We start from the raw sequence: 23,640 nt of genomic DNA, 5'->3' as shown, positions 1-23,640 counted from the left end.
GGACCCTAGCAGCTGCTCTGCCGCTCTTCTCCAGCCTCCATTCTCTGCTGTGATCCCCCGCGGTGTGGAGAAAGGGAGAGGCCACAGTTCAATCTCCCCCCCTTCCTCCCAGCAGTAGCTCCAGGCTGCTCCAGCAGCTCCTTCTTCAGATTTCAGGAATTCCTCATAGTAGAAAGAGAGGCAGGAGGAAGGAATAAGAGAGAAAGATAGGAGGGCACAGTGTCTGGAGGAGGGAAAGAGAGAAGGAGATGCACAGGCTGAATGAGAGAGTTAGGGGAGGTGCAGAGAATGAAAGAGGGATAGAGACAGGAGGGCCTTGGGCTAGAGGGAGAGATACACAGAGGGTGTCAACAAGGGCTAGAGGTGAGAGAGAGCCCAAGCAGTGGAGCTGGGAGAAAGTCAATAGGGTACAGGAGATTAAGGGAGACTGGGGGCATAGGAGCTAATGATGGAAGAGAGAGGAGGTCGCAGAGGATGAGGAGAAAGAGAGAAGGCACAGGGACTGGAGGAAGGAGAGAGACAGAGGAGAGAGAGAGAGAGAGAAAGAGATGGGGCAGAGGAGGGGAGAGAAAGAGATGTGCCCCAAGGAACAGAGGGAAAAGAGAGGAGACAGGTCAGGAGCAGGAGCAAAGATATGCAAACTTATTCCAATGTGTGGGGAGGGGTAGGAGCAACCTACAGGATTGAACCTTGCACTCTACTGAACGGTAACACCTGGGGATGAAGAGGCTTCCTTCAGCCAGTTTCTCCCCGACCCCCTCTCTATCTCTCTCCTGGATACTATGCCTCTTTTAACATAGTAACATATAGCAACATAGTAATGATGGCAGACAGAAACCAAATGGTCCATCCAGTCTGCCCAGCAAGTTGCTTATTGTAGTAACTGACGCTCCATGCATGTTACCCGCATGCAGAAATGTTACACCTAAAGATAACATAGGCTACCCCCGTTTCTTCATTTCCAGTCTTAAGCCTGTAGGGATCCGCAATGTTTATCCCATGCCCTTTTGAATTCATTTAGAGTCCTTGTCGTCACCACTTTTTTAGGGAGGCCATTCCAGGCATCTACCACCCTCTCTATGAAGAAATATTTCCTGATGTTGGTTCTGAGTCATCCTCCCGGGATGTATGGTTTCCAATAGTTGTATGGTTTTCTTTCTAACAGAAAAGGTTTGATGTTTGTATATCATTAATATCTTTTCAAGTATCTGAAGCTCTGTATCATATCTCTCCTGCACCTCCTCTCCTCCAGGGCGTACGTATTTAGATCCTGCAGCCTCTCCTCATAAATCGTCGGAAACAGACCCCACATCCTTTTGGTCACCCTTCTCTGGACTGCCTCCATCCCGTGCCTATCTTTTTTGAGATACAGTCTCCAGAACTGAACACACCAAGAGCATTATCACCTCCTTTTTCCTGCTGGTTATTCCTTTCTCTGTATAGCCCAGCATCCTTCTGACTTCAGCTGTTGCCTTGTCACATTGCTTTACTGCCTTCAGATTGCCAGATACAATCAGCCCCAAGGTCCCTCTTCTGATCCATGCACATTAATCTTTGGCCACCCATCACATTCAGCTGAATCCCAGATGCATGACTCCGCACTTCTTGGCATTGAATCCCAGCTGCACATCTTCGTCCACTCTTCAAGCTTTCTTAAATCACTTTTTATTCTCTCTACTCCTTTAAGTGTGTCCACTCTGTTGCAGATCTTAGTATCATCTACAAAACGACAAACTTTTCCTTCTTACCTCTCTGCAGTGTTGTTCATGAAGATATGGAACAGAATCGGTCCCAAAACTGATCCTTGAGGCGCTCTGCTTAAGACCGTTCTCTCTGCAGAGCAGGTTCCATTTACCATCACACGCTGTCTCCTGTCAGTCAACCAGTTTGTAATCCACCACCTTGCTGCCCACTCCCAAGCTTCTCGTTCTGTTCATGAGCCTCCTATGCAGGACCGTATCAAAAGCTTTGCTGAAATCCAAGTAAATCACATCAAGTGCTCTTCTTTGATCCACTTCTCTAGTCACCTGATCAAAAAAATAAATCAGATTTGTCTGACAGGACCTTCCCCTGGTAAATCTATGCTGCCTCAGGGCCAGCAACCGACCAGATTGTAGACAGTTCACTCTCCTTTCCCTCAGCAGAATTTGCATTAATTTTCTCAACTCTGAGATAAGGCTTAACCGGTCTGTAGTTTCCAGCATCCTCTTTGCTACCAGTCCTGTGAAGCAGGACCGCCGCCGTTCTTCTGGCAGTACCACTCCCGTTTCCAGGGATCTTTTGGACAGGTCTTTCAGTGGACCCGCCGGCACATTCCTGAGCTTCCTCAGTATCCTAGCCCCATGGCCTTATCCACTTTCAGTTTGCCTAGCTCTTCCCATGCAACCTGTTCTGTAAATGGGGGTTACTTTCCCCCATTCCCATCCATTTTCTTGTCAACCAGCAACTGCCTTTCTCCAGGGTCTTCTTTAGTAAACACTAAAATTAGGTATTTATATAATATTTCTGCCATTTCTTCGTAGTTCTCCACACGTTGCTTGCTATCTCCTTTCAGTCTTATGATACCACCTCGGATCTTCCTCCTTTCTCTGATATATCTGAAAGATATTTTGTTATCTTGCTTTATCTCTTTGGCAATCTTTTATTCCACTTGACCTTTTACTTTCTTGATTTCTTTCCTCATCTCCCTCAGCTTCACCAGGTCTTCCTTTTTTTTGGAAACCTTTGTACTTCTTGAATGCTGTTCTTTTTGCCTTTATTTTTTCAGCCACCTCCTTTGAGAACCAGATGGGTTTTGGTTTTTTCCTTCTTACTCTTGTTTACTTTGCTAACATATAGATTTGCCTTTGGCCCACTGTTGTTTCACTTCACCCATCCTCCCAGGTTTCTAGTTCCTCCGCAAGGTACTTCCCCATTTTACCAAAGTCTGTATTTTTGAAATTCAAAACGCGGATCTTCTTGTGACTTCCCTCTCTTTTCTGTCTTTCCTTCACTCCTCATCTCATTGCATTCCCTTTCGGATTTTGTCATCCATCTCTCTGAGCTCTGGAGTTCCATTGGTTTCTTTGCACTGTTCCCCCCCCCCCCCCCCTCCCTTAAAAATATAAAAAATTGCAAGAGTTTTCTCCTGATTTTTCTTTTGTATGCTGGCAGTGCAGTGTCTGCAGCCACAACCTTCCCTGGGGCAGCCAACCGAGCCAAGGCTGGCTACATGGAGCAGGTGACCCTTTTCCTTCCCCATTCTCCCATCAGGGGTCAGAAGTTCACTTTGCTTTGTTTGTCTTTAATTTAATTTTAATTTTAATCTTTAATTTCTGAAAGAAAGAAAGCTTCGAAACTACTTCGTTCCTGAAGTGAAGGAAAAAAAACACTCTTTCTGAGCCCTGGTGCACACCCATATAAAGGAAGAGCACTGTTGCACAGTGTCAGCCAGCCAGATAGAGAAATTTGCCCACCAGTGGACAGTGGGCAGCTACCGAGTGTACACATTGTGCAATTGCACAGAGCGGCACACTTGTGCAGGGCGGCGGAAGAAGAGGCAGCCCACGAGGCCATAGGTGGACTCCATCCTACCGGCATCCCAGAAGAGGATGAGGCCCACAAGGCCACTGGTGGCATGGAAGAGGGAGAGGCCCACAAGGTCACCAGTAGACCTCATCCCACTGGCGGCCCAGAAGAGGATAAGGCCCGTGAGGCCACCGGTAGACCCCCATCCCACCAGCGGCTGAGAAGAGGAAGAAGTGCGCGTGACTGCCTGTTTACTGCCTACTGGCCACTGGGAAGAGGAAGAGGCCCGCAAGGCTGCCGGGAGACACCATCCAAAGAAAGTCAAAAGAGCTCGTCTGCCGAAGAAAGAAGAAGGATCCCTTTCTCTTGCTCTTTCTCGGTGTCAGCATGCACTGTCCAAAATACATGCAGCTAACATGTGCTGTAATATGCTAATCTCGTGATGCACCTGTGAAAAGTTGTAACATTCAAAAGGAAGTGGGGGTTGCCTGTGGCATTTCCAACCCATAACTGGCTAGAAAGAGAGTTGTGTCAGTGTCCCTGCGGCTCCACTACAAAATCCCCTCGCCTTGATCACTGGAGGCCACAGGTTCAGTCCCTGCTGTCTCTGGCACACTGGAGGAAGGGCATTAGTTTTTCTCTAGTGTTGCACTGTATGTAGGATCTGGTTGCTGGGGTTTCTAGTTCAGTTTTTGTCTGCATTTTCATTTGTAGTCTCTCATTCTGTATTAGGTGAAGGTCTTCCTGTGTTCTGTATGTGTGACAGAGGTGGGGTATTTTACTAGTGTTTAGATTCTCTGTAGGAACTCAATAGCACTCTTATTCTGTTTTTTCTTTCCAGTAGAAAATGTATTGATGCTCTAGGGCCCAGTGTTGCCTTTCATAGGTAGGATGTTTGCTGTTTGAGTCCTGGCAGTTAGTGCTGTTTTGGTATGGCTGTATAGGTTTGGAATGTATTGTTTATTGGGTTCTTATATTATTTCCAAAGAGCCTGGTAGTGGAGAGTTTGTGGTGCTTTTACTTAGGTGATGACAGAATGTGTGTGTTATGGACATTGAGAGAATATATGGAAGGGTGGGGGGGAGGATGGAATGCTTGGAGAGATGGAGAAGAAGGTGGGGGAATACCAGGAGGAAGGGAGAATATAATTTCTAGAGGGAAGGGAGGAAGGGGAAGGGAAGGGAGTGCCTGGAAAGAGAGGGAGAAAATTGATGGAATGAGAAGGGGGAATACTGCCTAGAGGCAGGGGAGGAGGTGGAGATATTTGGAGGATGCCAAATGTGTGTGTTTTTCTCCTTTGGAAAAATATTACTACTGCTACGTTTTGGGATCTGTTGGGTACGTGTGACCTGGATTGCCCACTGTCAGAGACAGGGTGCTGGGCTCTATGGACTTTGGTCAGTCCCAGCAAGGCATTTGGTATATTTCCAGGCTTGTGTTGTAGTGTAAGGGAGATTATGAGCGAGAATATTTTGAGACAGAAAAAATGCTTGTTTTTCTGAAAATGACATTTTGTGTAGTTTATTTCAGAAAATATGTTAAAGCAACAGCAATGCTGGTTTACGAGGTAAGGAGGAGGCACTGTGGGTTAATCTGGAAAGGGGGAAATGGAACATCTATTTATATTAATCTAATATACAGACCTCCATCACAGACAGAGGAGATGTAATGGAGGATGCTCACAGGATTGCTGTGAAAGGGAGAGTAATGGTGAAAGGGGATTTTAATCTTCTAGATGTTGATTGGGGCATCCCAACCGCAGGAATCTTCTAGAAGCAGGGAGATCCTGGATTCTCTGCAAGAACTGTTCTGTCAGCTGGTAACCGAACCAACATGGGAGGGGGCGATACTGGTGCTTGCCAACAGGGACGGTATTTCTGATGAGGTGGTGGATGATCATCTGGGAACCAGTGACCACTGGATGGTGCGGTTCAGTATTAAGTCGCAAGAGATGGTCCTAGACTTCAGGAGAACTAAGTTTCTCAAAATGGGAGAGGTCCTCAAGGAGTCATTAGCTGGATGGGAAAATCTAGGGGAAGTAGAAGAGCAGTGGGCAAAACTAAAAGGAGAAATCAGAAGGGCAACTGATCTTTTTTGCTATGAATGTAAATAAAGGGAAGAGGGAAAAGAGACAGTTGTGGTTTTCTAAAAGAAAACCTTACTGAAAAGGTAAGGGAGAAAAGGCTATCGTTCATAAGCTGCAAGAGATTGCAGAAAGAAGAAGACAGGCGACGATATCTGGAAAAATGAAGAGAAGCTGGGAAAGTAGTCAGGAATGTGAAAATTTAAATAGAAGACAAAATAGCAAATACGGTAAAACGGAAGGACAATACTTTTTTTTAGATATGTTAGTGATAGAAGGAAGTGTATAAGTGGCATTGTGAGACTCAAAGATGAAGGGGAGGAATATGTAGAAGCTGATAAGGAAAAAGCAAAATTGCTTAACAGATTTTTCTGTTCCGTGTTCACTGTGGAAGGACCAGGACCAGATAAAACAAACACAAATAAGATTGGAAGTGAGGTAAACCTCAGTCAATTTTCAGAACAGTGTGTTCGTGAGGAGCTAACTAAATTTAAGGTAGATAAGGCGATGGGGCTGATGGGATACTTCGGAGGATACTAAGGGAACATAGAGGTGTCCTGGCAGCTCTGCTGGCTCACCTTTTCAATGCTTCTTTAGAGTCTGGAGTAGTTCTGGAGGACTGGTAAAGGGAAGACAAGGTTCCTATTCATAAAAGTGAATGTAAGGAGGAGGCTGGGAACTAAAGCCAGTTAGTCTGACCTCTGAGGTAAGAAAAATAATGGAATTGCTGCTAAAACAGGATAGTGCAATTTTTGGAATACAATGGATTGCAAGATCCAAGGCAGCATGGTTTTACCAGAGGTAAATCTTGTCAGACAAATCTGATCAATTTCTTTGATTGGGTGACCAGAGAGTTGGATCAAGGGAGAGTGCTAGACATAGTGTCCTTGGATTTCAGCAAGGCCTTTGACACGGTTCCACACAGAAGACTTATAAATAAATTGTGCACACTTCATATGGATCCTAGGGTGACTGACTGGGTTGGAAACTGGCTGAGTATGAAGCGAGAAAGGGTAGCGGTAAATGGAGTTTTCTCTGAGGAGGGGGTTGTTACTAGCGGAGTGCCTCAGGGATCGGTCCTTGGACAAATTCTTTTTAACATGGTGGAAGGAAGATAACTAATGGGACAGTGCTATACCGAGGTACAATTTATATCGAAATGACAGAGAGGAGCATCTGGGAGGCAGGGTGGCGCTTCATGTCCGGGATGGCATAAAGTCCAACATGAGATTAAATGCACAATCAAATCTTTATGGGTAGAAATCTCTTGTGTATCGGGGAAGACTATAGTGATAGGAGTATACTACCATCCACCTGGCCAAGATGGTGAGATGAAAAGTGAAATGCTGAGAGAAATTAGGGAAGCTAACCAAATTGGTAGTGCAGTAATAATGGGAGATTTCAATTACCCCAGTATTGACTGGGTAAATGTATCATCAGGACATGCTAGAGACATAAAGTTACTGGATGGAATAAATGACAGTTTTATGGAGCAATTGGTTCAGGAACCGATGAGAGAGGGAGTAATTTTAGATCTAATTCCTAGTGGAACACAGGATTTGGTGAGAGAGGTAACGGTGGTGGGGCCGCTTGACAATAGTGATCATAATATGATCAAATTTGAATTAATGACAGGAAGGGAGACAGTAAGTAAATCCACGGCTCTAGCGCTAAACTTTCAAAAGGGAAACTTAGATAAAATAAGAAAAATAGTTAGAAAAAACTGAAAGGAGCAGCTGCAAAGGTAAAAAGTATGCAAGAGGCATATTGTTAAAAATACTATCCTAGAAGCACAGTCCAGATATATTCCACACATTGAGAAAGGTGGAAAGACAAAAGGTGGAAAGAAGGTGGAAAGAAGACAAAAGGTGGAAAGAAGCCAAAAGATCTTCATTCAAAAATTGGAAGAAGGATCCATCAGAATAGGATAAAGCATAAGCGCTGGCAAGTTAAATATAAGACATTGATAAGACAGACTAAGAGAGAATTTGAAAAGAAATTGGTCGTAGAGGCAAAAACTCAACAGTAAAAACTTTTTAAAATATATCCGAAGTAAAAAGCCTGCGAGGGAGTCAGTTGGACTGTTAGATGATCGAGGAGTTAAAGGGGCACTTAGAGAAGATAAGGCCATCGCGGAAAGATTAAACAATTTCTTTGCTTCGGTGTTTACTGAAGAAGATGTTGGGGAGATACCCGTTACGTGAACCAAATTACGGTGAACCTAGAGATGTGGTAGGCCTGATTGACAAACTGAAGAATAGTAAATCACCTGGACCGGATGGTTATACACCCCAGGGTTCTGAAGGAACTCAAAAATGAAATTTCGAATCTATTAGTAAAATCATTAAAATCATCTGATGTACCTGAAGATTGGAAGATGACCAGTGTAACCCCAATATTTAAAATGTGATCCAGGGGTGATCCAGGAAACTATAGACCGTTGAGCCTGACTTGCTGGGAAAAATCATGGAAACTTATAAAGAAAAAAATCACAGAACATTTAGATAGTCATGGTTTAATGGAACAAAGTCAACATGGCTTTACCCAAGGCAAGTCTTGCCTCACAAATCTGCTTCACATTTTTGAAGGAGTTAATACCGGTTCCAGAGATGGTTTTCAAGTGTGATGATTCAGATGAACTGAACCAAATCACTGTGAACCTGGAAGATATAGTAGGCCAGATTGACAAACTAAAGAGTAGCAAATCAACTGGACCAGATGGTATGCACCCCAGGTTTCTGAAGGAACTAAAAAATTCAATTTCAGATCTATTAGTTAAAATTTGTAAACTATCATTAAAATCATCCATTGTACCTGAAGACTGGAGAGTGGCTAATGTAACCCCAATATTTAAAAAGGGCTCCGGGGTGATCCGGGAAAGTACAGACCAGTTAGCCTGACTTCAGTGCCAGGAAAAATAGTGGAAAATGTTCCAAAGATCAAAATCACAGAACATATAGAAAGACATGATTTAATGGAACAAAGTCAACATGGCTTTACCCAAGGCAAGTCTTGCCTCACAAATCTGCTTCACTTTTTTGAAGGAGTTAATAAACATGTAGATATAGGTGAACTGGTGGATGTAGTGTATTTGGATTTTCAGAAGACATTTCACAATGTTCATCATTAGAGGTTTCTAAGAAAAGTAAAAAGTCTGGATATAGGTGGTGATGTGCTTTCGTGGATTACAAACTGGCTAAAAGACAGGAAACAGAGAGTAGGATTAAATGGACAATTTTCTCAGTGGAAAAGTGTGTACAGTGGAGTGCCTCAAGGATCTGTACTAGGACTGGTGCTTTTCAATATACGGTATTTATAAATGATCTGGAAAGGATTAAGACAAGTGAGGTAATCAAATCTGCAGATGATACAAAATAATTCAGAGTAGTTAAATCACAGCAGATTGTGATAAATTGCAGGAAGACCTTGTGAGACTGGAAAATTGGGCATCCAAATGGCAAAAGAAATTAAAAATGCAAGGTAATGCATGTAGGGAAAAATAACCCATGCTGTAGTTACAAGATGTTAGGTTTCATACTACCGCACAGGAAAGAGATCTAGGTGTCATAGTGAATAATACTTTGAAATTGTCGGCTCAGTGTGCTGCAACAGTCAAAAAAGCAAACAGAATGTTAGCAATTATTAGGAAGAGAATGGTGAATAAAATAGAGGATGTCATAATGCCTCTGTATTGCTCCATGGTGAGACCACACCTTGAATACTGTGTACAATTCTGGTCAACGCATCTCAAGAAAGATATAGTTGCAATGGAGAAGGTACAGAGAAGGGCGACCAAAATGATAAAGGGGATGGAAATGCTTCCCTATGAGGAAAGACTAAAGAGATTAGTGCTATTCTGCTTGGAGAAGAGACGGCTGAGGGGGGTATTATAGAGGTGTTTAAAATCTTGAGAGGTCTAGAACGGGTAAATGTGAATCAGTTATTTACTCCTTCGGATAATAGAAAGACTAGGGGGCACTCCATGAAGTTAGCATGTGGCACATTTAAAACTAATCGGAGAAAATTCTTTTTCATTCAATGCACAATTAAACTCTGGAATTTGTTGCCAGAGGATGTGGTTAGTGCAATTAGTGTATCTGGGTTTAAAAAAGGTTTGGATACGTTCTTGGAGGAGAAGTCCATTACCTGCTATTAATCAAGTTGATTTAGAAAAAAAGCTACTGCTATTACTAGCATCAGTAGCGTGGGATCTACTTGAGTTTTTGAGTACTTGCCAAGTACTTGTAGCCTGGATTGTCCACTGTTAGAAACAGGATGCTGGGATTGATGGACCTTGGTCTGACCCACTAGGGCAATTTCTTATGTTCTTATAACATTTTTATGAGCAACTTAACAGAAGGGTTGACGGAGTTGAGGATTGGCCTATCAAGGGGGGGCTTCCCCAGTAGGCCGATTTTTCCCATCACATTTTTTTTTTAAATAAATCTTCCTGCCAAAGAACATGAGAGGGGTCGTTGCAGCCTGAAGAAAGGTCTAAGTTTGCAGCAGAGCTGATGAAGCCGCACTGGAAGTGAGGCCTGTGGACTGTGGCAGAGCTCATTCTACTATGCCTGAAGAGAGATCTGCAGAGCCACAATGAAGAGGACCTGTGGGCAGCTGCAGAGCCGATCCTGATGCTGCGAGAAGAGAGATCTGCGGGTCACAGCAGATACCCCATGGGCTGGTTTTGAAAAAAATCCCCTCCCCCCGGGCCGATATGTTCCTGCAATCTGCCCCTGGTTGTCGGGAAAGGTTTGTCCTTTTGCCAATGATACCAAAATCTGCAACAGGGTGGACTGCCAGGAAGGAGTAGAAAACATGAGGAGGGTTATAGCGAAGCTCCAGGAATGGTGTAAGGTCTGGTAGCTAAGTTTTAATGCTAAAAACATGCAGCGTAATGCATTTTGATTGCAAAACCCAAGGGAAGGTACAGTCTTGGAGGTGAAATTCTTCTATTTTATTTTATTTATTTAAGGTTTTTATATACCGGCAATCATGAGAACATATCTTGCTGGTTTACATGAAACGGGAGTGCATTAAATACATCAAACTAGAACTGAGGTGACCGAAGGTACAGTTACAATTAACAAGGGTAGCAAAACTTGGTGAAGAGGAAGAAATAGGAAAGAATAAACTGGTTAAACGATATACAAGTCAAATATTAATTTAATATTTAATGCAATTTAATGACACAATTTAAATATTTAATATTTATTTAAATTTATTAAATTAATAAAGTATGGCGGATCCGCCAGTGTTTCCTGGATGTCCTCTCAGATGCAACTGGCTCTTAGCCACACCATGCACTGTGCTCCAATAGAGGCTGTGGAGACACAGAAAGCGGAGTCAGAGGTTTCATAGACAAAGGAGTACATGTCGCATCCCTTTCTCAGCATCCCAAAATGGCTAAAGGAGAGTATTCTCAGCAGAAGAATGTAGGTATGGTTTCAGTTTCAGGAGACAATCATGAATGTACTGAACCTTATAGAACTGATGAATGGCAATGCATGCAGAGAGCATTGTACTCTAGAATATTCTTTTGCCAAAAATGTCTATGATCTTTTCCTGCCTTGTTCGTAGCCGATTCCACTACAACAGACTGGTGTGGACGATATACAATGCCATATCCTGAAGATTATTGACCTGAAATGTGAGATCCAGTCTTCTAGAAATGGGCGGGGGGGGGGGCAAGATATAGGTGTCTCCCATAATTTTCAGAGTAATGCCTTAAGAATGTTATGAACTGGTATGGAAGCAAGTTCCGCAAGTATATCCAGAATCTTTAATAGACCAAGGAGTTAGGTTCGTGGGTCTCTGTCCTTATGAATGCTTCTTGCAGCTGTCAATTTTTCAATAAATTTTGAATATGCGAGGTCTTCTGGGGGGAGAAGAATGCTCCAGGAGATCTGGCGCAAGGAATCACAGGTATTCCAGTAGGATCCTCATCCAATTCAAGATATAGTGGCTCACTCATCCAGGACTCCAATGATGAAAAAGGGGAAGAAGGATGTTCTTCTAGTTGACGTTTCAGAGAAGCAGCTTGATCTATTGCCTCCAGATGAGTAGACTCAGCTGCAACTGAGGTTCCGATGATGAACACACTCCCAAAAGTGATTTTGGCACTCCAGTCTGAGGAACCACCAAAACGAGAGTTGAAATGGGGAATTAGAATGTAACATTTGTCTCTTTTACAAGGGAGGTAAAGCATAACAGAAGAGTGGGATCTGGGGGTAATCGTATGTGATGATCTTAAGCTGGCCAAACAGGTGGTTAAAGTGATGGTAAAAGCCAGAAAGATGCATTGCTGAATAGGGAGAGGAATGGTCAGCAGATAAAGGGAGACAAGATTGCACCTGTGTAATCCCTGGTGGGACCTCGCTTGGAATACTCTGTACAATTCTGGAGACCGCACCTTCAAAAGGATATAAATAGGATGGAGCTGGTCCAGAGGGTGGCTACTAAAACGATCAGTGGTCTTTGCTCTAAAGCATATGGGGACAGACTTAAAGATCTAAACATGTATAGCCTAGAGGAAAGGCGTGACGGGGGAGATATAATAGAAACATTCAAATATCTCAAAGGTTTCCATGCACAGAAAGTGAGCCTTTTTTTCAATGGAAAGGAGGCTCTAGAAAGAGGGGCCACGAGAAGAGGCTGAAAGGGGGTAGACTCAGGAGTAATCTTAGGAAATATTTCTTTACAGAGAGGTTGTTGGATGTGTGGAACAGCCTCCGAGTGGAAGTGGTGGGGTCAAAAACAGTATCTGAATGCAAGAAAGCATGAGATAAATACATGGGATCTCTAAGGAAGTGAGGGCAGACTGGATGGGCCATAATGGGCCTTTTTCTTCCATCATGCTTCTATAAGTTACAAGTGGGAGCCTTATTGCTCAGTCACTGAATTGAGAGTCAAGAGAGGAAGGATAAATATAATTTTGCAGAAGAAAGTATAATCATTCCTCCAACCCTTATTTAGCCCTGATTCACTGACTTTTCTTCTCTTTGGTTTAAAAAAAAAAAAAAAGCTTATTTAATCATGTCCTAAGTATACTTTCCTAATATACATCTTGTGGGAGGATGACTTACCACACAGGCACTGTTTTCCTGGCAGTCCACCTTGTTTTCATAGGCAGTGGACCTCAGACAGCCTTGAAATAACCTAATTTATAATTTCCCCTTAAACCAAAGAATTGTTATTTAGAACTGCTTTTAAAAGTTCTCTGGTAGCCATATGACCTATGCAGCAATGACCTCAGTTGTGCTTAAAATAAGATGTATGCTTTGCCTAGGTTGCCATAACTAATCAATCAGTTATGCTTGGTTGAACATTTCAATGCACGACCGCATTCCGTAGAGGTGGCAAAAATCTTTGCCATAAAGAAGGTTAAGGATTCCTGATCGTTGTTCTTATTTAAAAAAAAAAAATGCAGCCTGGAATCACAGGAATAGCCCTGATAAACTCACAGCAATCAGCTTCAAACTTACTTTTAAATGTCTCTTGGCGTACTTTTATTCCTGCCGTATAATTCCAATCCGTTCTAGCCCAAAGTTGTATGGTGTCAAACAGTGTGACCCTAACTGAAATTTAATTCCAAGTATGTCAGTGGCTATAAAAGCCCAGAAATATCCTTCCACCCCCCCACCCCCCCAAAAAAAAAAATCCTAAGCCAGCCTGCTTGACCTGCTGTGTTTCTCATCCAGCCCCGAGCCCGCTGTCCAGCAGAACCCAAAATCATGTACAGCAGGCTGGCAGCGGGCGCACATGCTCAGTGCAGCGCCGCAGCGCACGCCGCAGGATAACCCAAACGCGCTAGCGCGCTTCCCAAAAAAGGAAGGCGGCCCGGAGCGGCACTGTGCAGGAGCATCGCCAGGCGGCGCGAGAGAGGCAGGGGGCTCGGCTTGCGGCTCCCGAGCCTGTGGCAGGGAAAAGCTGGGGCAGAGCAGCCACAGGCTTCTCCTCTTTCGAGCATGCACTGGTTTACCCAAGAGCAGCAGTCACCGGATCTTTTAATTCACTTTAGCTCCTGATGTTTTAACAGAATAGCCTGGTGGATCAGCTGCAGTATTCAAATGAGAAATGTCAAACAGATGAGACGGGAAGCGCAGGCCTGTGCCCTCTGATCCGCGGTGCTAAGGTTTTGGGGTTGTTGTTTTTTGTTTTTTTTTTTAGCCTTTGCCTGCATTTGGGTTGCTTTAAGAAAGTTTGCTGCGGACACTGGCCCCGGTGGGAGGGGGAGGCGGAGTGTGGGATGGAGCAGTGACTGCGCTCTGCCGGCTCCCTGCAGGAGGGATTGCAGGTCCTCTGGCTTCCCGCACGGAAGGATCGCATTTCCCCCGCCCCTGGAAAGAAGGAGGTGAGTCGTGGGTTCCAGAAAGCAATAGGCAAGAGAGAGGGGAGACCCGAGTTCTGCACAGATCTGGGGATCTGCTCGCCGGGTTCGGCTACGGATAGCAGCAGGAAGCGCAGTGCAGATGGTGGCTGGCAAGAGATGTGATCGCATGCTTTATGTCATTTGCTCTCAGCCGAAAGAAAGGAAAACAGATGGTTTTCTGTCGCCAGCGCCTCGGCACGGAAAATGCAAAGCCGTGTGCATATGTTTATTTCTTTTCTCTCGGAGCAGCTGGGTATGGTAAAGTGAGACCGTAGCTGTCTGTCCCATAATCGGGCATCCATCTATTTAGCTCTAGGAAAGACCCTCGTTTACAGGCACTTCTTTCCCTGTCCTGACTCTTAGCACTAGAGCTATAGTCCGCCAGTGATATTTGCAGTCCACTTATCTGCCTTCTGTTTAAGATGAGACTCTGTAGATACAAGGTCAGAAGTGTCAGAAAGAGAGTCAAATCTAACCCTTCTCTGGTGCTTCCGACCTTGCTGGAGGAGGCTGTGCCTGATCTTTATGCTAATGTTCGGCAGACTTGTGCATTCACAGGGTCATGTGTATTAATTAGTAGGGGGCAGGGACCTTTTAATTACTGGTATGTTATTTGTTAGTGATTTTGCTGCTGGGACAAATAAAACATTATGGCAGTTGCAGTGATCTGATGCAAACGTCATAGTTAAAATTTATTTGGATAAGTTATAGTCCAGTCTGCCCAAATACTAGTATGGTGCTGAAAACAGCAATGTGGTACAAAGGGATTTAAATGATTTCACGACAGCCGTTTATTTTTTTGGTAGGCGCTATGATATAATACATGGGATATTGAACTATAATTCAGATAACCATCAATCCAGAAAAGGAAATCAATCATGTATGTTGGTTTTTGTTTTTTTTTAGTGTGTTATTTATTTTATTTATTAATTTTATTATTTTTATATACCGATATTCGATCTCAATTGAGATATCACACCGGTTTACATTATTTTATCTTTTTATTGTATGGGTGAAAGGAATAATTTTGGTAGCATATAAGACTTGCCATACTGTATCAGAGCAAAGGTCCATCAGGCCCAGTATCCTGTTTCCAACCATGGCCAAGCCAGGTCACAAGTACCTGGCAGGATCCCAAGGGGTAGATAGAATCCATGTTGTGAACCCCGATCGCGTTTGCACGCGACCGGGCTCCCCTACCTTCGCCAGCCGGGCCAGCTCGGGTCCCCTTCCCCGCGGTCCGCGGCGCACGGGCCGCGGCAGCAAGATGGCCACCATCCGGGAAGCAGCGTCGTCATGCCCGCGATCGGCCCCGCCCCTTAAAGGGGCTGGTACCCGGAAGAGGGGCCGGCCCCGGAAGAGGACGTCAGCAGGGAGGGATATTTAAACCCCTTGCAGTGTAGGGCTGATTGCCTTTGCAATTAGGTCTGGTGGTTTGTTCCTGTTTGCGGTTCCCTGGTTGTTTGACTCCTGCCTGCCTGATTTTGCCTTGCTCGCTACCTGCCTAGACCCGGATTGGACTCTGACCTCGCTTGCCTGCTACCTGCCTGGACCCCGGATTGGACTTTGACCTTGCTTGCTTGCTGCCTGCCTGGACCCCGGATTGGACTCTGACCTTGCTTACCTGCTGCCTGCCTGGACCTCGGATTGGACTCTGACTTTGCTTTGCCTGCTGCCTGCCTGGACCCCGGATTGGACTTTGACCTTGCTTGCCTGCTGCCTGCCTGGACCCCGGATTGGACTTGGACCTTGCCTTACCTGCGGTCTACCCGGACCTTCGGATTGGACACTGACCCCTGCCTGGTACCAGGACGCTGTACCTGGTTGTCGTTGGCCTGTACCCCGTTCATGCTGAAGCCAGCATAGGGTACTGAGGGGTCCTTGTACCGGGACTTCCACTTCCAGAGTCGAAAGGCACCTAGATTCCTCAGGTGGGTGACTTTTACTCTGGGTCAAGGGTCCACTTACATAACAATCCAAGCTGCTTACCCCAAGAATAAGCAGTGGATTTCAGCAACTCTCCCTTAATAATGGTTAATGGACTTTTCCTCCAGGAACTTGTGCAAGAGACGGCTGAGGGGAGATATGATAGAGGTCTATAAAATACTGAGTGAAATGGAACGGGTAAACATTTATCAGTAGTTTACGCTTTTGGAAAGTACAAAGACCAGGAGACATTCATTGAAGTTACTAATAAGAGAAAATATTTTTTTACTCAATGCATAATTAAGCTCTGGAATTTGTTGCCATAGGATGTGGTGAAAGCTATTAGTGCAGCTGTGTTTAAAAAAGGTTTCTCCAAACTGAAGTGTCCTAACTTCTTTAGCCTTTCTTCATAGGGGAATTGTTCTATCCCTTGTATCATTTTGGTCGCCCTTCTCAGTTAGAGATGTGCTTCGGATAAAAATTTCATGTCTGGCTTCGTTTCGGGGACCTCCCCCCCCCCTCCCGCGCGGGCATTTTGTTTTTCCCGTGGTTCGGGGTTCTTTTTTCGGGGGTCCCGATTTTGGGGTTAGTTCACGCTGTTGGGAGTTAGTGCACGCTGCCGTTTTCATTACTGGCAGACAGGCAGGTTATGAAAACCGAGGCCGAGTTTACCAGCGTCTGTCTTCGTAACTCGGCGGTGTGCTGAGTTATTTTATTTATTTTTTTCACTTTAAAAAAGAAGTACAGAAAAGCAGGGGTTTTTTTGCTTTTCTGTACTTCTTTTCAATGCGCTCAGCTATTAACGCCTGCTCCAGGCAGGCGTTACTATCTGAGCGATAAATGTGCGTCTGAGATGCACATTTATCTTTTTGCATTCGGAGTGAATTAGTAATAGCCTCATTCACATGCATTTGCATTTAATGAGTGCTGTCTCATTCACTCCACATCAGACACGAGTTAAATAGGCGCTAATCCCCCTATTGCATTAGGGGGTGGATTAGCGCCTATTTAACCGGCATCTGACAGTGGGTTAAAGAGTGTGCTCGGTTGAGCGCACTGTATTGCATCACCCCATTACATTTCATTTGCCATTTGCATGCAGTCTCCCAGTTTTTCAATGTCCTCTTACAATTTCTCACAATCCTCATGATGTAACAATTTTGAATAATTTTGTGTCACTGGCAAATTTGATCACCTTACTTGTTGTTCCCATTTCCAGGTTGTTTATAAATATACACTAGCCGTTAAGCCCGTTAAAATGGGCGAGATTCCATTGGTCAGACCGGCACGGTTAGAGCCGCTCTTTTCTCCACAACTTCCCTTTTCCTTCCCTTCTCACCTCATCTACAACACCTTCCCTTTCCCAGCCCTCCTCCACTCTTTTTTTCTCTTCTCCAGAACTTCTTACCCTTCTCACTTGTTCAGTCATATCCTCTTCCCTTTCCCTTCCTTCCCCTCTCACCTTCCCTTTCCCTTCTCCCCTAGCCCTCCTCCACGCCCTCTTTTTCTCTACTCCACAACTTAACCCTTCCCACTTACATCCTCTTCCTTCCATCCCCTCTCATCTTTCCTTTCCTTCCCCTCCTACCTCCTCAACCCCTTCCCTCTCCCTCAACCCTCCTCCACTCCCTTTTCTGTACTTACCCTTTCCACTTACTCACATCCTCTTCCTTCCCCTCCCACCTCCTCCACAACCCCGTCCCTCTCCCTCAGCCCTCCTCCATTCCCTCTTCTTCTCTTATCCAGAACGCGCGCCTCACCACCGGGCTCGTTGCTGGCCCGCCCGACGCTTAGATACCGCCGCCGCTTCTCCATGGGAGGTCTCAGGGTCTCTCTCTCGCGCGCACCTCTCCACCGGGCTCGTTGCTGGCCCGCCCGACGCTCGGTGATGAGGCGCGCGCGAGAGAGAGACTCCCGGAGACCTCCCATTTCTGTGTCTGTGCTGCCGCCACTGCTTCTCACAGCGCAAGAGAGAGACCCCCGGAGACCTTCTGTGCTGCCGCCGCTGCTCCTACTCGCCGCTTCCAAGACAGCCCTCCGCTGCTCCATTTGCTCCCAGCGCCATGTTGCTCCCCTCTGACCGACGTGCTCTCGCGCATGCCCAGCAGAGCTGCTCTCTACTGCGCATTTGCGACACGTCGGTCAGGCCTCATTTATCTAGTTGATTAAAAAGCAGTGGTCCCAGAACAGATCCCTGGGACATTCTTCTATTCACCTTTTTCCATTGGGAAAATTTACCATTTAGCCCTACTCTCTGTTTCCTTCTTTTAACCAGTTCGCAATCCACAATAGTACACTGTCCCCTATCCCATGAGTTTTTAATTTCCTAAGAAGTTGCTCATGAGAGACTTTGTCAAATGCTTTCTGAAAATCCAGATATACTCTATCATCTGGCTTGACTTATCTACTTGTTTGTTTATACCCTCAAATAATGTAGCGGACTGGTGAGACAAGACTTCCCTTGGCTAAATCCATGTTGGCTTTGACCCTTTAAACTATGCCTATCTATATGTTAAGCAATAGACATAGTTTAAAAGGACAAAATGCATTCATAAGTAAATTTATACATGCTGGTTTGTAATTTTTGACTATTTTGATTAAAATGGTTTTTTAATATTGTAAGTATATTTGTAAAATAAATTGGATGTTTTGTATGTAATACTCCTTTATATTGATGGATTTCGGACTTCATTTGAGCCATTTTTAGTTTCATAGTAGGGCTTCCTCTTCTTCGCCACTTTGGGGAGTTTCTTACTGCTTGGGAACTGGAAGTGTGTGGCACGCATGCTAAAGCATGGAAGGGATGCTGTTTAAATCACAATTGTTGTTAACGTGTGTGCCTAGTGTTTATATTTTCCAAAGGTAGGCATTATTTTAAACTTGAGCAACAGGTCCTGCTCTTTAAAACATTTCTTGTGCTAAAACCAATTAGTATTGCCCAGCTACTTTCTCTTGTGGTACATCTGGAGCTTTGTGCTTCTCCCGTAGTGCTAAGCCATAAAAGAGTGTAAGGTTCAGGGTTCTGAAACCAGGTTACCATGTTTCAGTGTCTGCTTGCCATCTGCATGCTGAAAAGAGCAAATACGTGACAAAATGAATCCATCAGTTACATAAGCTCAATAAGCAAGGCCAGGTAGTAAAAAGAAAAGAAAAAGAAAATCCTGCTACTCAAAAAGTCAATCTGAAATTGTGTGGCAGCTCTTCAAAAATCTCTGTTGATACGACCAAGCATCCCACGTTTCTAAATAAAAGATTATGAAATATGAATGAATTCCTATTTGTATTCATCTCAGTGATTTTTTCAATTAACACTGTATATGGTAGTGTACCAACTGACTGAGCTCAAGAAAATCAGAGTAAATAGTGAATAAAGCAAAGCCTTTGTGATTTAACTTGGAACCTCTAGTTAACTTGCTCTTTATTTCTCTTCTGGGTTTGCTGTTGCAGGGAATTCAGAGCTCGATATTCAACTGCAGGCAGTCCAGATAAGTTATCGGATAAATTTATTTGAATAACATAAATGGAATATTTAGTGGCTTGGCTCCACCATTGAATATTCCTGGATAAATCAAAATTATCCAGATAAGTTTATCTGGATATCTTTAGAACTGTCTCATGTCCAGATACAGTTGTGATTATAAGTTTACATACCCCTGGTAGATTTTATAAGATGTGTAGCATTTTAAGAAAACATGAGTGAGGGGACAAAACACGTCTGTTATTTTTAATGTGTTTCAAAATAAACTATTATGCATCACAGAATAGCACAGTCATTAAATAAACCATAGCAATAAAGGAAATAATAAAATGGTCCTGTTCAAAAATTTGCATACCCTTGAATGCTTGGGCTGATAATATACACACAAGTTGACACATACAGGTTGAGATAGCAGTGAAGGGTAGCTATCCCCACCTGTGCCCTGTTTGATTGTAATTAGTATCTATGTGTAAATAGTCAGTGAATTTCTTAGCTCTTGAGAAACCCTTGTGCACTTCATCCAGGGTTGCACTGACTTTGGTGGTTAATGAAGCAAGGGGAAAGCAAAAGAATTGTCAAATGTTCTGCGAACAAAAGTAGTTCAACTTTATAAATTAGGTAAAGGATATAAAAAGATATCCAAAGATTTGAAAATGCCAATCTGTACTGTTCAAACTCTGATCAAGAAGTGGAAAGTTATGGGTTCTTTTAATACCAAGCCACAATCAGGTAGACCAAGAAAGATTTCAGACACAACTGCCAGGAAACTTTGTCAGGATGCAAAGAAAAATCTACAAGCAACTTCTACTGACATACAGGCTTCTCTGAAACACAGTTTCTGTGAGTGTTTCAACATGCACAATAAGGAGATACTTGAACAAAAAAGGGCTACATGGTAGAGTTGCCAGAAAAAAGCCATTGCTTCACGAACACCACAAAACAGCCCGCTTACAATACGCCAAATAGCACCTAGATAAGCCTCAAAACTTCTGGAACAAAATAATTTGGAGTGATGAGATGAGACCAAAATAATGGACAGCATTACCTCATGAGAAAATAAAGGGCCTCGTTCACAACTATCACAAAAGACTGCAAGCCACTAAGGGTATGCAAACTTTTGAACAGGGCAATCTGATTATTTCCTTTATTGCTATGGTTTGCTTAATGATTGTGCCATTTTGATGATGCATAGTAGTTTAATTTGAAACACATTAAAACACAGAAATGTTTTCTCTGATCACTCATGTTTTCTTAAAATGCTACACATTTTACAAATTCTGCCAGGGGTATGTAAACTTATAAGTACAACTGTAATTCTCTAATATAACACTGAGTATTGGAGTTATCTGGGTAAGTTATTCCGAAAACTTCACCCTGGCCCAGAATGCCCCCGATTTTATCCAGCTAAATTTTACCCGGGTAATATCTTAGCCAATTAGTCGAAAGGAAAATTTAAACCTTGGAATTTGTCCAAGTCACTTGGATTGGATATATGTGTATAGATATAGATACATACATATATACATAAATAATCAGATACATATATAGAAAGATAGATACATACATATAGATAGATATACATATATAGATTGATAGATATAAATACAGTATAATTACATCTATACACACACAATAGAAACTGTTGCAGGCATGGACCAAAGTGAAGTTGACGCAACCTGCAAGGAGGAGCCCTGCAGGTCCCACCGTCAACTGACTGAGGCAGAGGCCCAACTGAAACTACCCCTATACCAGCCCTCGTTCCCCTTGAGCCCTCGGGTGCTGAGGCTGGCAGGACTTAGACGCGAGCCTCTGCAGTAGAGGTGAAGATCCGTCGAAGTCATTGAGGCGGCCAGTGTCCAGGGCTGGCTGAAGACAGGCAAAACCAGAGATAGGCAGTGATCGGGGAAGACAACATTCAGCAGAGTCTGGGTCCAGGAAATGGTCGGTGGCAGGTGGAGTTCAATCAAGTTCAAGGTCCAGGCAGTGGTCAGTGGCAGGCAGAGGTCAGTCATGGTTGCGAGGCAAGCCAAAGTCTAAACCAGAGATCCGGCTGAAGGGAGCTGGTCAGGAGAAGCAGGCAGGAGACAAGGAACTCAGAAGATGGAAGGCAGAGGAAGAGGACTGAAAACTGACTGTGAAGAAGCAAAGACAAACCAGGAGCCAGACAATGAACTCAGCAACACGGACCAGGTACAGGAGCAGAGAATCAGGAACCAGGATCAGGAGCGCTATGGCAAAACACGACTTCCAGTGAAGCTGACCTATTGCCGAGGTGGGAAGCAAGTGAGGAGGTAGCTCTTTTATATGATTTAAGGCGGTGACATCATAAGAGAGGTGCTGATCATGGTTTCACACCATGGTCCCTTTAAGAAGGGCCAGATCGGGCACACATGCACCTAGGAGGGCCTGGGGAATTTGTTGCATTGGAACAGGCTGGGAGCGGTGGCCGGCTGGGTGCCGGGGTGCAGCAGTGTCGGGGTTCTTGGAGGATGCAGTATCAGGCAAGGGTTAGAGAGCTACCGAGTCCTTCCTAGGAGGCCTGCCATGGCGTCTGCTGGGAACGGAGTGGGCCTGGAGCCAGAGGTTAGAATGGCGGTCCGTGGGCCTTCCCTGTGGACCACCGAGAGCAACAGATACATGCATGTGTGTGCACATATGTATATGGACAGAGCGCTGATAAAAAAAATTTGTGAACCCCCAAGTATAATTCTGAGAATTACAAGTTCCTACCATGATACCCTTGTTTAATTGAAATCAGTTTTTATGTAATAAATAGGGTATAAATAAAATAATTCCATGTTTTTTGGAACTATAAAATTAATTCAGAATCAGTATATGTGAAATAGTACGTGAACTCCTAGTTTCCATAGTACAGTTAATTGACTAATTAGAATCAGATGCTTAAATAATTGGATAACAGGCAAACAGTCTTGCAGAGTACATCTGCATGATTGAGTTCTGTCCTAAATAAAGATCCAAAAGGTTGAGTTTGGTCTTCACAATAATAGTGAGAACTCATTATGCCATGATCAAAAGAAATTTCAGAGGACCTACGAAAGAGAATAGTTGATGTTCATCATCTGGACAGGGTTAGAAGATCATTTTTAAACATTCAGGGCTCCTTCCATCTACTGTCAGACATCAACAAATGGAACAAGTTGAAGACAGCAGTGACTTTAGCCAGGAGGTGCCATCCTGCCAAGATCACAATAAAAGCAAACTGGAAAATCATCCACAAAGTCACAACGAACCCCAGACTACCATCTAAAGATATGCAGTCCTCTCTTGCTGTGGCTGATGTGAAGCTTCATGTGTTAACTATAAAGAAAAAAATTGAATGGAAATGGTGTTTGTGGTTTGTAGACAGCTTTGCTTGTACATTGAAAGGCAGTATCTCAAACAAATTAGCTATCTCACTAAAATGATGTTCATGGGAGGATAGCTAGAAAGAATCCACTGATATCTAGATTATTTTTGTTTGCATCAGATTTGCCAATGAAAGTCTGGATTACCAACCAGACTTCTGGAATAATGTTCCCCGGACAGATCAGTCAAAAATTGAACTTTTCGGTCGCAATAACTGTTTTGTTTGAAAACTAGACACTGCCATCCAAAATAAGAAATTCATCCCAAAAGTAGAGTATGGTGATGGAGGTATCATGGTGTGGGGCAGCTTTATCAGGACCTGGATGACTTGCCATCATTGATGGAGCCATGAAATTTGATTTTAAATTAGAACATTCTAGAGGAGAATATTAGGTTATCCATCCATGAGTTGAAGCTGGGCATACAACATAATAAGAACCTGAGCTGTGGCTCATGCAGTAGGAAAGAGCATTAACAATACAGCAGTTGGGGGTTTGAATCCAGTGTAGGGAATCAAAAAAATTGTTGTTTGGTAGCAGAAGAGGACTAGAAGGCTCATCTGTATATCCTAAAAAGGCTCCTCTCCCAGGAGACCCAGCAGTCCCCTGGGAGAGGAGCCTAAAGTAAATCTACTACAGAATGGCCAAATACAAAAAAGTTTATTGTTTAGGATTGGCTAAGCCAAAATCCTGACTTAAACCCTACTGAAATATGGCAAGACCTGAAGCAGGCTGTTTATGTACAGAAGCCCTCAAATATCACAGAGTTGAAATAGTCCTGAAAATTCCTCAAGGGCATTGTGAGAGACTGATTAAACAGTTACAGGAAGTGTTGAGGCCAGTACAGTAGGCCGTTTAGTGGATAAGTTATCTAGCTAAAATTAGCTGAATAACTTGTCCAATATATTCA

At 43.8% G+C, this 23,640-nt stretch overlaps 1 protein-coding gene across 3 annotated transcripts in view; it reads left to right on the top strand.

The window, feature by feature from the left end:
• The window catches only part of MFAP3L (microfibril associated protein 3 like), a 135,587-nt gene that overhangs the window by 1,315 nt on the left and 110,632 nt on the right, over nt 1-23,640 (top strand). For 2 of the 3 annotated variants that reach the window (XM_029574664.1, XM_029574753.1), the window contains exon 1: nt 13,437-13,943. The exons of the other annotated variant lie outside the window; for it this stretch is intronic. The gene's annotated coding sequence lies outside the window, so the exon portion shown is untranslated. Of the gene's footprint in view, nt 1-13,436; nt 13,944-23,640 lie in introns of those variants that run through there. 3 annotated transcript variants of the gene reach the window in all.

The sequence above is a fragment of the Rhinatrema bivittatum genome, chromosome 1 (genome assembly GCF_901001135.1).
Source record: "Rhinatrema bivittatum chromosome 1, aRhiBiv1.1, whole genome shotgun sequence".
NCBI lineage: Eukaryota > Metazoa > Chordata > Amphibia > Gymnophiona > Rhinatrematidae > Rhinatrema > Rhinatrema bivittatum.
Note: the sequence above shows the minus strand (reverse complement) of the source record. Positions and strands in the feature narration are given on the sequence as shown.